The following is a 14122-nucleotide window of genomic DNA, read 5'->3' on the forward strand; positions in this document are numbered from 1 at the left end:
CCACAGTGGCTGTATCAATTTACATTCCCACCAACAGTGCAAGAGTGTTCCCTTTTCTCCACACCCACTCCAGCATTTATTGTTTGTAGATTTTTTTTATGATGGCCATTCTGACTGGTGTGAGATGATATCACACTGTAGTTTTGATTTGCATTTCTATAATGTTTAATGATGTTGAGCATTCTTTCATGTGTTTGTTGGCAGTCGGCGTATCTTCTTTGGAGAAATGTCTTTTTAGGTCTTCTGCCCATTTTTGGATTGGGTTGTTTGGTTTTTTGTTATTGAGCTGCATGAGCTGCTTGTAAAGTTTGGAGATTAATCCTTTGCCAGTTGTTTCATTTGAAAATACTTTCTCCCATTCTGAGGGTTGTCTTTTGGTCTTGTTTAAGGTTTCCTTTGCTGTGCAAAAGCTTTGAAGTTTCATTAGGTCCCATTTATTTTTGATTTTATTTCCATTCCTCTAGGAGGTGGGTCAAAAAGGATCTTGCTGTGATTTATGTCATAGAGTGTTCTGCCTATGTTTTCCTCTAAGAGTTTGATAGTTTCTGGCCTTACATTTAGGTCTTTAATCCATTTTGAGCTTATTTTTCTGTATGGTGTTAGGGAGTGATCTAATCTCATCCTTTTACATGTACCTGTCCAGTTTTCCCAGCACTACTTATTGAAGAGGCTGTCCTTTCTCCACTGTACATTCCTGCCTCCTTTATCAAAGATAAGGTGAACATATGTGCATGGATTTATCTCTGGGCTTTCTATTCTGTTCCATTGATCTATCTATCTGTTTTTGTGCCAGTACCATACCGTCTTGTTTACTGTAGCTTTGTAGTATAGTCTGAAGTCAAGGAGCCTGATTCCTCCAGCTCCGTTTTTTGTTCTCAAGATTGCTTTGGCTATTTGGGGTCTTTTGTGTTTCCATACAAATTGTGAAATTTTTTGTTCTACTTCTGTGAAAAATGCCAGGGGTAGTTTGATAGGGATTGCATTGAATCTGTAGATTGCTTTGGGTAGTAGAGTCATTTTCACAATGTTGATTCTTCCAATCCAAGAACATGGTATATCTCTCCATCTATTTGTATCATCTTTAATTTCTTTCATCAGTGTCTTATAATTTTCTGCATACAGGTCTTTTGTCTCCTTAGGTAGGTTTATTCCCAGACATTTTATTCTTTTTGTTGCAATGGTAAATGGGAGTGTTTTCTTGATTTAATTTTCAGATTTTTCATCATTAATGTACAGGAATGCCAGAGATTTCTGTGCATTAATTTTATATCCTGCTACTTTACCAAATTCATTGATTAGCTCTAGTAGTTTTCTGGTAGCATCTTTAGGATTCTCTATGTATAGTATCATGTCATCTGCAAACAGTGACAGCTTTACTTCTTCTTTTCCAATTTGGATTCCTTTTATTTCCTTTTCTTCTCTGATTGCTGTGGCTAATATTTCCAAAACTATGTTGAATAAGAGTGGTGAGAGTGGGCAACCTTGTCTTGTTCCTGATCTTAGTGGAAATGCTTTCAGTTTTTCACCATTGAGGATGTTGGCTGTGGGTTTGTCATATATGGCCTTTATTACGTTGAGGAAAGTTCCCTCTATGCCTACTTTCTGCAGGGTTTTTATCATAAATGGGTGTTGAATTTTGTCGAAAACTTTCTCTGCATCTATTGAGATGATCATATGGTTTTTCTCCTTCAATTTGTTAATATCGTGTATCATGTTGATTGATTTGCGTACATTGAAGAATCCTTGAATTCCTGGAATAAACCCCACTTGATCATGGTGTATGATCTGTTTAATGTGCTGTTGGATTCTGTTTGCTAGTATTGTGTTGAGGATTTTTGCATCTATGTTCATCAGTGATATTGGGCTGTAGCTTTCTTTCTTTGTGATATCCTTGTCTGGTTTTGGTATCAGGGTGATGGTGGCCTCATAGAATGGCTTTGGGAGTGTTCCTCCCTCTGCTATATTTTGGAAGAGTTTGAGAAGGGTATATGTTAGCTCTTCTCTAAACATTTGATAGAATTTGCCTGTGAAGCCATCTGGTCCTGGACTTTTGTTTGTTGGAAGATTTTTAATCACAGTTTCAATTTCAGTGCTTGTGATTGGTCTGTTCAGATTTTCTATTTCTTCCTGATTCAGTCTTGGCAGGTTGTGCATTTCTAAGAATTTGTCCATTTCTTCCAGGTTGTCCATTTTATTGGCATAGAGTTGCTTGTAGTAATCTCTCATGATCTTTTGTATTTCTGTAGTGTCATTTGTTACTTCTCCTTTTTCATTTCTAATTCTATTGATTTGAGTCTTCTCCCGTTTTTCTTGATGAGTCTGGCTAATGGTTTATCAATTTTTTTATCTTCTCAAAGAACCAGCTTTCAGTTTTATTGATCTTTGCTATCATTTCCTTCATTTCTTTTTCATTTATTTCTGATATGAGTTTTATGATTTCTTTCCTTCTGCTAACTTTGGGGGTTTTTTGTTCTTCTTTCTCTAATTGCTTTAGGTGCAAGGTTAGGTTGTTTATTCAAGATGTTTCCTGTTTCTTAAAATAGGATTGTATTGCTATAAACTTCCATCATAGAACTGCTTTTGTGCATCCCATAGATTTTGGGTCGTCGTGTCTCCATTGTCATTTGTTTCTATGTATTTTTTGATTTCCTCTTTGACGTCTTCAGTGATCACTTCGTTATTAAGTCGTGTATTGTTTAGCCTCCATGTGTTTGTATTTTTTACAGATCTTTTCCTGTAATTGATATCTAGTCTCATAGCGTTGTGGTCGGAAAAGATACTTGATACAATTTTGATTTTCTTAAATATACCAAGGCTTGATTTGTGACCCAAGATATGATCTATCCTGGAGAATGTTCCATGAGCACTTGAGAAAAATGTGTATTCTGTTGTTTTTGGATGGAATGTCCTATAAATATCAATTAAGTCCATCTTGTTTAATGTATCATTTAAAGCTTGTGTTTCCTTATTTATTTTCATTTTGGATGATCTGTCCATTGGTGAAAGTGGGCTGTTAAAGTCCCCTACTATGAATGTGTTACTGTCGATTTCCCCTTTTATGGCTGTTAGTATTCGCCTTATGTATTGAGGTGCTCCTATGTTGGGTGCATAAATATTTACAACTGTTAAATCTTCTTCTTGGATCGATCCCTTGATCATTATGTAGTATTCTTCTTTGTCTCTTCTAATAGTCTTTATTTTAAAGTCTACTTTGTCTGATATGAGAATTGCTACTCCAGCTTTCTTTTGGTTTCCATTTGCATGAAATATCTTTTTCCATCCCCTTACTTTCAGTCTGTATGTGTCTCTAGGTCTGAAGTGGGTCTCTTGTAGACAGCAAATATATGGGTCTTGTTTTTATATCCATTCAGCCAATCTGTGTCTTTTGCTGGGAGCATTTAGTCCATTTACATTTAAGATAATTATCAATATGTATATTCCTATTCCCATTTTCTTAATTGTTTTGGGTTCATTATTGTAGGTCTTTTCCTTCTCTTGTGTTTCTTGCCTAGAGAAGTTCCTTTCGCAGTTGTTGTAAAGCTGGTTTGGAGGTGCTGAACTCTCTCAGCTTTTGCTTGTCTGTAAAGGTTTTAATTTCTCCATCAAATCTGAATGAGATCCTTGCTGGGTAGAGTAATCTTGGTTGCAGGTTCTTCTCCTTCATCACTTTAAATATGTCCTGCCAGTCCCTTCTGGCTTGCAGAGTTTCTGCTGAAAGATCAGCTCTTAACCTTATGGCGATTCCCTTGTGTGTTATTTGTTGTTTTTCCCTTGCTGCTTTTAATATGTTTTCTTTGTATTTAATTTTTGACAGTTTGATTAATATGTGTCATGGCGTATTTCTCCTTGGATTTATCCTGTATGGGACTCTCTGTGCTTCCTGGACTTGATTGACTATTTCCTTTCCCATATTAGGGAAGTTTTCAACTGTAATCTCTTCAAATATTTTCTCAGTACCTTTCTTTTTCTCTTCTTCTTCTGGAACCCGTATAATTCAAATGTTGGTGTGTTTAATGTTGTCCCAGAGGTCTCTGAGACTGTCCTCAGTTCTTTTCATTCTTTTTTCTTTATTCTGCTCTGCAGTAGTTATTTCCACTATTTTATCTTCCAGGTCACTATTCGTTCTTCTGCCTCAGTTATTCTGCTATTGATCCCATCTAGAGTATTTTTGTTTTTTTTTTATTTTGCCATACGCTGGCCTCTCACTGCTGTGGCCTCCCCCGTTGCGGAGCACAGGCTCCGGATGTGCAGGCTCAGTGGCCATGGCTCACGGGCCCAGCCTCTCCGCGGCATGTGGGATCCTCCCGGACTGGGGCACAATCCCGCGTCCCCTGCGTCGTCAGGCAGACTCCCAACCACTCCGCCGCCAGGGAATCCCTAGAGTATTTTTAATTTCATTTATTGTGTTGTTCATCATTGTTTGTTTCATCTTTAGCTCTTCTAGGTCGTTGTTAAATGTTTCTTGCATTTTCTCTATTCTATTTCCAAGATTTTGGATCATCTTTACTATCATTATTCTGAATTCTTTTTCAGGTAGACTGTCTAGTTCTTCTTCATTTGTTAGGTCTAGTGGGTTTTTATCTTGCTCCTTCATCTTCTGTGTGTTTTCCTGTCTTCTCATTTTGCTTATATTACTGTTTTGGGTCTCCTTTTTGCAGGCTGCACGTTCGTAGTTCCCATTGTTTTTGTTGTCTGTCCCCAGTGGCTAAGGTTGGTTCAGTGGGTTGTGTAGGCTTCCTGGTGGAGGGGACTAGTGCCTGCGTTCTGGTGGATGAGGCTGGATCTTATCTTTCTGGTGGGCAGGTCCACGTGTGGTGTTGTGTTTTGGGGTGTCTGTGGACTTATTATGATTTTAGGCAGCCTCTCTGCTAATGGGTGGGGTTGTGTCCCTGTCTTGCTAGTTGTTTGGCATAGCGTGTCCAGCACTGTAGCTTGCTGGTCGTTGAGTTAAGCTGGGGGCTGCTGTTGAGATGGAGATCTCTGGGAGATTTTCGCTGTTTGATATTATGTGTAGCTGGGAGGTCTCTTGTGGACCAGTGTCCTGAAGTTGGCTCTCCCACCTCAGAGGCACAGCACTGACTGCTGGTTGCAGCACCAAGAGCCTTTCATCCACACGGCTCAAAATAAAAGGGAGACAAAGTAGAAAGAAAGAATTAGTAGAACAAGAAAGAAAGAAAGAAAGAAAGGAGGGAGGGAGGGAGGAAGGAAGGAGGGAAGGAAGGAAAAAAGAAAGAAAGAAGATAAAGTAAAAAAAAGTAAGATAAAATACAATAAAGTTATTGAAATAAAAAATAATTATTAAGAAAAAAATTTAAAAAAACACAAAAGAACGGACGGATAGAACCCTAAGACAAATGGTGGAAGCAAAGCTATACAGACAAAATCTCACACAGAAGCATATACATACACACTCACAAAAAGAGGAGAAGGGGCAAAAATAATAAATTCTGCTCTCAAAGTCCACCGCCTCAATTTGGGATGATTCGTTGTCTAAAGGAGGGAAGGAAGGAAAGAAAGAAAGAAAGAAGATAAAGTAAAATAAAATAAAATAATTAAAATAAAAAAATTATTAAAATAAAACAAGAAAACGGACGGATAGAACCCTAGGACAAATGGTGGAAGCAAAGCTATACAGATAAAATCTCACACAGAGGCATAGACACACACACTCACAAAAAGAGGAAAAGGGGAAACAATCATAAATATTGCTCTCAAAGTCCACCTCCTTAATTTGGGATGATTCGTTGTCTATTCATGTATTCCACAGATGCATGGTACATCAAGTTGATTGTGGAGCTTTAATCCGCTGCTCCTGAGGCTGCTGGGAAAGATTTCCCTTTCTCTTCTTTGTTCTCACAGCTCCCGGGGTTCAGCTTCGGATTTGGCCCCGCCTCTGCGTCGCCAGAGACCGTCTGTTCTTCGCTCAGACAGGACGGGGTTAAAGGAGCCGCTGATTCGGGGCCTATGGCTCACTCAGGCTGGGGGGAGGGAGGGGCACGGAGTGCGGGGCGGGCCTGCGGCGGCAGAGGCCCGCATGACGTTGCACCAGCCTGAGGCGCGCCGTGTGTTCTCCCGGGGAAGTTGTCCCTGGATCCCGGGACCCTGGCAGTGGAGGGCTGCACAGGCTCCCCGGAAGGGGGGTGTGGAGAGTGAGCTGTGCTCGCACACAGGCTTTCTTGGTGGCGGCAGCAGCAGCCTTAGCGTCTCATGCCCGTCTCTGGGGTCCGCGCTTTTAGCCGCGGCTCGCGCCCGTCTCTGGAGCTCCTTTAAGCAACGCTCTTAATCCCCTCTCCTCGCGTATCAGGAAACAAAGAGGTAAGAAAAAGTCTCTTGCCTCTTTGGCAAGTCCAGGCTTTTCCCCGGACTGCCTCCCGGCTAGCCGTGGGGCACTATCCCCCTGCAGGCTGTGTTCACGCCGCCAACCCCAGTCCTCTCCCTGCGCTCCGACTGAAGCCCGAGCCTCAGCTCCCAGCCCCGCCCGCCCCGGCAGGTGACCAGACAAGCCTCTCAGGCTGGTGAGTGCTGGTCAGCACTGATCCCCTGTGCGGGAATCTCTCCGCTTTGCCCTCCGCACCCCTGTGGCTGTGCTCTCCTCCGCAGCTCAAAGCTTTCCCCCTCCACCACCCGCAGTCTCCGCCCGCGAAGGGGCTTCCTAGTGTGTGGAATCCTTTCCTCCTTCACAGCTCCCTCCCACTTGTGCAGGTACCGTCCCTATTCTTTTGTCTCTGTTTATTCTTTTTTCTTTTGCCCTACCCAGGTACGTGGGGGGTTTCTTGCCTTTTGGGAGGTCTGTGGTCTTCTGCCAGCGTTCAGTAGGTGTTCTGTAGGAGTTGTTCCACGTGTGGATGTATTTCTGGTGTATCTGTGGGGAGGAAGGTGATCTCCACGTCTTACTCTTCCGCCATCTTCCTGGAAGCTGAGAGGAAGCATTTGAGATGAGCTTTGAGTGCTGAGAAGGGGGATAGTTCTGTGAAGATATGAGGGAGGAACATGCTAGACAGATGGAACAACAGGTTAGGAAAGCAGCAGGAAAGATAAACAGGGGCGAAATGATGAAGAGCCTAGGAGGCTATAGTTAGGCATTTGGATTTATACGAAGGGCAGTGGGAAACTTATAGGGATGAAACAGGGAATGATGGGAAACTATTGGACCCTATGAACCAGGGGATAATGGGAAACCATTGGAAGGGATGAAGGAGAGTAATGATGGAAAACCATTGGATGATATGTAGCAGGGAATGATAGAAACCAGCAGAGGAGAGGAAGAGGGGAATAATTACTCTGGCTGCTGCTAGGAGACTGGATTGTGAGAGGAAATGGGCAACCAAGTAAGCATGTGCTGGAATTGGTTTAAGAAGGTTAATGCTTGAGATTTTTTATGTGCATCAGTCCCCTGGGCCTGTTAAAAACTTCCATGTATGAAAACTTCTCCCAAGCATAGAATAATCTAATAACTGTTCATGCATTCACTTCCCTTCACTGCTATCACAAAACTGCTCTCTGGGATTCTTTAGTACAAGCTTTCTTCTTACGTTACTGTAAACCTGAAAAGGAGGAGGAGATCAAGAGTTAGAGAATTCCGACTGCCTTGTCTGTGTTAATACAGTCTGCCCTGGAGTTCACCTCTGCCGTAAGTACTTCTCCCATCAGTGGAATTCAACTCCACAGATTCCGTCTTCATAACACAGTGACTCTTCCCCTCTAAACTACCTTAGTATTCTGAAATTCAGAGCATGCCCAGTGTAGGGCAACCTGGAGTATGTCCAAGGGTCCTAAATATAAAGGGACAAAAAAGTTTTAAATGGTCATATATCACTGTGCTATTTTAGATCGTGCTGAATTTCACATATTAACAGCGCTTGCTTCCCTCCCAATTCGTAGAAAGGAACCATGTCATGAATTACAAAGTAAGTTTGAGGGCCAATTTCCTGTTGCTTGCACTGGTCACCAAAATTGCTGGTTCTTTCTTTGCTTAACCTATTTTGAGAGACTTTGGTTCCTGAAGTCAATACCTATAATCTATTGTCTGTGGCTCAGCCCACTTCTGTTCTAAACAACCTGCTGGTATGTGACTTCTCTCTACACCTTTTTTCCTGAGTCCGCTCAACAACCCTGAATCCATCTAAATCTCTGTGTGTCTCCTCACAGCCTACTTCTCTTTCAAAGTTTTACTCACGCTTCCTTTCTGCCTTTTCTAACAGACAACAGGCAAAATGTTCAAATCAAAAAAGAAATAAAAGGAAAATATGGAAAACTTTTAGTAAGCCCAAGAAATACATATCAGTGTGTCAAACTTGTCATATTTGACATATTAGTGTTACGTATAAATGTAGATTAGATGTTAATGTCTGTGGAATTTCCCTTTGCATAGAGCACAATCAGACAGTTCAGAATAAAAGGAGAATAGGATTGTGCCATTGTGTCAAGAAGCACTTGGTTTTACGAGATTTCTCTCTCAGCATTTACGTGTTCTGAATATGAATTGCTTATTCGTCAGTGTTGTAAAAATGATACTGTATGCATTAATTACTCAGCATTTTGGAAAACATGTTTCAAAAAATCTAATCCAATTTTCATTTTAAAAAGTATACTTTTATAATTATTTGGTCATGTATAATAAATAATAGTCAAGAATAAACTTGTATGTGTGGTAAAAATTTTTCTGACAAATTTGAAGTGGAGATTTTTGGTAATAGTAATGTGTTTCCCATTCGAGAGCCATGTAACAATACCACTGATACTGGGTAGAAATACTGAACACCTGTCACAGGTCCATCCCTTTCAGAAGTAGTTCTCTGTAAGCACTAAGGGATGTTCACATCCCCTGAAAAATGGCAACTCCTGAGTCATAAAAATATTCTGGAAAATCATCAGTGGAAAGATTATTTCCTAAGTATAAAAGAAATTAGGCATTATAGAGAGACTTTCACTCTTAAGGATTTTAAAGTGGAGGGAAATTTTTTTTTCTGAGGACAGATTGTTCTCACACTGTAATTGTGTTACTCATCCTGCCAGCTCATTTGGGTATTATACAAGGATACAGAGGAAAAAGCTAAACCATTTCCCCTCAGGTACACTAGCGTAGTAGAAAAAGCATTGAATTGGGAATTGTGAAACCTGGTAACTATTCTTAGCTGGCACGAATGAGCTATGTGAGTGACCTTGCACAAATCATGTTTTCTCTGGGCATCAGTTTCATTATTTATAAAATGAGGGCATTGGATTAAATTATATTTAAGATCCTGTTGTGCTTTCTACGCTTCTCATTTTTAATTCTCCTTTTCTTTTTAAAAAAAATTTTTGTCTTTTTTCTGAATGCTCAAATACTACATTATTTAAGGTATATTTCCTGGCAGTTTTTTTTTTTTTTTTTTTTTTTTTTTCTTCCCTCCTAGTCTCTTTCTTCAATATATGGGATAGGAGGATACTGACTAAGTCTGAGGGGAAGGAGGAGGAATAAAATTAGCTACAGGAAGGGTTTATATCCCCCTCTACAAGAAAACTTAACTACAGCTACCACCGCTTTGAAAGGAATGGTTTATGTCCAAACAGCATTTTCCAGACAAGCTCTGTACTTTTTTGCCAACAGAATTAACTTTAAACTGAAGTCAGTAGACAGTTAAACAAGAGTCGGCACTGGAAACAGCTGTGAGTAGACAAGACCAGTTACTTATAAGGTACTGTTTTTTACTCACTGAAATCTCCTTCAGGGTTCATTTGTTTCGGGCACAAGTATTCTGTGGTCATTTGACCTTTTTCTCCCACTTTGCCTCTATTCTGAGAGAAAACACACTCTAAAATATCTTAGCTCTTTAGCTCTTTAGTATTGTTTTGTAGCTGTTGGTGGTTGAAGCTGCTCAGATTTTGTTTAGTTTTGTTTTCAGGAACCTAATAATTGTTGTTATTTTATTTTGAAGCTTAGTTTAACTTTGTCCTTTGTTTCTTCTTGTCATGGGTGGTTTTTATGTTTTATTGTTCATATCAAATAAAGAGGGATATGCTTTAATATTACAGAATGCTCTTGACCTGGGGGGAGGGGGGGCAGAGATTGGTTAATGCATCATCAGCTTCAAGTATAAAACCTATATAGCCAATCAGATAAGAGGACCAGCACAGGGCAGCTCCAGGCACTTTGGCTCAGTCGAGGCTCCCTGACCTCATTACAGCTTGGTGGGTCTGACCTGGAAAACACAAGCTTTTGAATTGGGGTTTTATCTTTAGTTTGTTTCTATACTTGTTAATTTTAACCCTTCCTTCCCTTTACCCCCATTTATCTTTAAAAATTCTGGTAAGCCTGCTTTTTTTAAAATGAAGTTTATCTTGTTAAGCTCATCCACCTTAAAGGGACAACATTTCTAAGAGTGATGTTTGCCATAAGATTTTAAATCACTGAGCTATGGAGGGGCTTTCGGAGCAGAAGAAGAGGAATAGCCCACGTGGCAGTGGAGTGGACAGAAAAGACCCCTTGTACCACTGTCATCTGAGATGTCACTCTTTCCCCAGAGGCCTGGTTAACTAATATATAGTATTTGCTGCTGGTCAATAAAAGGAGTTCTCTATCTGTGGACTTTCCAGAAAGAAATCTTACAAGTCTACCACTGAAAACTCCAAAAGTTTTAGAAAGGATTTAGCCATTTTTGGAGAGTCATCTTTCTGAAATCCACTATATATTTTGCTATCTCTCTGGAGGAGACTAAATTCAATTTAATGTTTTCTGAATTGCTCGGTATTCTCGTCATGAATACACATAATGGAATTATTCTATAATATAATAATACTTGGGGGCTCTATTCTGTGGTGTGTAAGCCTATTCTTATGTCAAAAGGTCACATAATTACTATGCTTTTAAAACTTGTTATATTATTCTTATAGGACATTTTTTATGTGTGTGTCCACCATCCATATGGAAATGGGATTTCATTACCTACTGATGTGGACAGTTTGCATTCTCTAACAACTGTCTTCAGCCTCAACCATCCCTTTGTAATTATTATTTCATTTGTGCTGTGCACAAGGAAACCAGAAAACAAACAAGTTTATAAAAAATTATGGAAGGAATGAGAGACAATAACTTTATCTGAAGACCCCAAGAGAATCTTTTATGAGGAAAGTGTAGAACCAAAGTACGTAGACACAGTGACATCTATTTTAGGTGCTTAGGAGACTTGGTTTATGTCCAAGTTCTTAGTTGTGTTGTCATGGAAGTGGCTCTGGGATAACTACCTCATTCCTGCATCAAATACAGAAAGTGCTATTTGTTCTGCTTTTTTTTTAAAAAAAATTTACTTATTTTATTTATTTATTTTTGGCTGTACTGGGTCTCTGTTGCTGTGCACAGGCTTTCTCTAGTTATGGCGAGCAGGGGCTGCTCTTCGTTGTGGTGCACACACTTATCATTGCAGTGGCTTCTCTTGTTGTGGAGCACGGGCTCTAGGCGCACGGGCTTCAGTAGCTGTGGCTCACGGGCTTCAGTAGCTGAGGCTCACGGGCTCTAGAGCGCAGGCTCAGTAGTTGTGGCGCACGGGCTTAGTTGCTCCATGGCATGTGGGATCTTCCCGGACCAGGGCTCGAACCCATGTCCCCCGCATTGGCAGGCAGATTCTTAACCATTGCGCCACCAGGGAAGCCCTGTTCTGCTTTTTATACAGTTATTGGAGACATGTGTCAAGGAATCAGTGACTAGCCAAATCCCAAGGGGTCTATAATATTAATTAATATTAATCAAGTACTATGTATTCTATTTTAGTCCCATTCACACATATGCTATTCACATGCATGTATGACTCGGAAATAGCATAATACTGCTTTGTAGGAAAGAGAGAAAAGGAAAAAAAATCATCATCATCTAGTCTATGCAATTCTTCTGTGTGGTGATGATACTTTAGGGAAAAAAGAGGAATGCAAGGCTAATTGTCTCAATAATATCTTGGTTTCTTTAACTGCATCTTCTCTTGCAGCTTTTTTTTAAGCTGAAAATACTGTAAAGCATTGAATTTAGTAGCTGAATATATGTTTTCTTATCTTCCAATATTTTTTATGTTGTGCATTTCAGAGCAAAATGAATCACTGGTTTCTCAATGATCTTGATAATTCTATTCTACACAAGAAAAATATTAAAACTGGGTATATTAGACAGATACGTGAAGCTATAAGCTGAGTCCAGGGCAATTCTACATTCCAACTTTAATTAGAATCCACTGCTAATGACTTGATCATAGAGCTTTGTATAGAACTACATTGTGAGGCCTTTTGTATTGGAGGCCCTTTTTAAACTTAAGCTGTTTTTTTAAATACAGATTTCTCCTAGTCACCGTAGAATTGTTCTAGGTGTTAAAGCATCTTGTGGTGTATATGACAAAGTCTTTCTGTTTGAAACAATGAATTAAGGACTGCCTTTTGTCTGCAACAGTGAATTTAGGGTCTACATAAATTTAGAAACATTGTCTAAAAGATAGAGATTTTTCCCTCCCTCCTTCTTTCAGTTAAATGGCATGAGTTATTTTAAAATAAAATGATATTCTAATTGAAACATAACTCTTTAAATTTGAAAGTATACTATTGTTATTTTAAGTCAATATGATGAAGGTTTCCCTTACTTGACTATTTCAGGTTAATCAGAATTTAATTTTCACATTCATACCTAATTAGGAAATTTTATATATGATGCATATTTTGCATGAGAACTATATTACCACAACATCTAAACGTAAAATCCCTGAGGGCTTCCCTGGTGGCGCAGTGGTTGAGAGTCCGCCTGCCGATGCAGGGGACGCGGGTTCGTGCCCTGGTCCAGGGGGATTCCCCCATGCCGCAGAGCGGCTGGGCCCGTGAGCCATGGCCGCTGAGCCTGCGCATCCGGAGCCTGTGCTCTGCAACGGGAGAGGCCACAACAGTGAGAGGCCCTCGTACCGCAAAAAAAAAAAAAAAAAAAAAAAAAATCCCTGAAAACTTAATGCCATTAGGAATACACACTTGGGAAGACTTCTATTTAGAAAATGCTTTATCAAACTAGTAAAGGAAGAAAAAGCTAAAATAAATTAACACATGACAGTGTTCACTGATAATGCCTTGTAAGGATCCTTTTTAACATAACCTCGTGAGGATTCTCCAGAAGTCTCAGAAGCTAGCCCCTCATGAACTAGAATTCAGTGAGCAAGATGTATGTGTTCCAAGGGGCTGTCAAGCTTAATGCTGTAGGTTGTGAGCTAGGGAGAGAAGCTGTTGATATTTCCTAAATTGCTGAACAGAGAGATAATTGATTTGTTCCCATAAAAATCTGCATTTAGTTTATTTTCAATTACAACCTCTCAGGAAAGAAGAGATGCTCAAACTGACTGAACTACATCCTTATATATTGGCCTTTGTTTAATGTACTAAATTGGTACTTCTAGAGAATTTAAAAGGTGATGTGGTCAAAGACTAAGGTTCTTTTGGTATGTCTTAGTCATGCAATAAGTGTTTGTTGAATGAATATAACTTAAAACGGTATTAACAAATAACATGATACTAAAACCATATGTTTTACTTCATATTTTATTATTGGAGTATTTGTTATTTAGTTTACTGCTGGGTCATGCTAAAACATGAAAACTTCATTAGACAATGCCATTTAACAAATTAGGAAATTGCTGTTAGCACACAGTAATTTGGAACTGTACATTTCTATGAAGAAAAAGCATCAGGTGCCTATTGTCAAAAATAATTTAAAAAGCAGAGTTGGAGGACACGGAGGTTTCAGCCATTTTCCTTTACCCCTTTCCCGTTGCGGAGCACAGGCTCCGGACGCGCAGGCTCAGCGGCCATGGCTCACGGGCCCAGCCGCTCCGTGGCATGTGGGATCTTCCCGGACCAGGGCACGAACCGGTGTCCCCTACATCGGCAGGCGGACTCTCAACCACTGCGCCACCAGGGAAGCCCTACCCCTTTTTTGTTTGGTTTATTTTGCTGAAGGTACTGTGGGATTTATAATACATTTGCTACAGCAGATGTTGCTAGCATTTGATTGTATTAATATTATATATATATATATATTTTGTGGGGAGACAGTAGGAAATTAGAAGAATAAATAAATGTGTCTGAGTCTAAGACAATTTTACAAGCCAAATATTATTTTGGTGATCTT

General features: G+C 39.9%; 1 protein-coding gene across 2 annotated transcripts in view; it reads left to right on the plus strand.

Annotated features, from left to right (window-relative positions):
• Window positions 1–9036: 9036 nt before the first annotated feature.
• ARHGAP24 (Rho GTPase activating protein 24) overlaps window positions 9037–14122 on the plus strand; it is a 207448-nt gene continuing 202362 nt past the window's right edge. Inside the window, exon 1 of one of the 2 annotated variants that reach the window (XM_079921051.1) lies at window positions 9037–9677. The gene's annotated coding sequence lies outside the window, so the exon portion shown is untranslated. The remainder of the gene's footprint in view (window positions 9678–14122) is intronic. The other variant, XM_079921052.1, reaches the window with a different exon arrangement.

The sequence above is a fragment of the Stenella coeruleoalba genome (assembly GCF_951394435.1).
Source record: "Stenella coeruleoalba genome assembly, chromosome: 4".
NCBI lineage: Eukaryota > Metazoa > Chordata > Mammalia > Artiodactyla > Delphinidae > Stenella > Stenella coeruleoalba.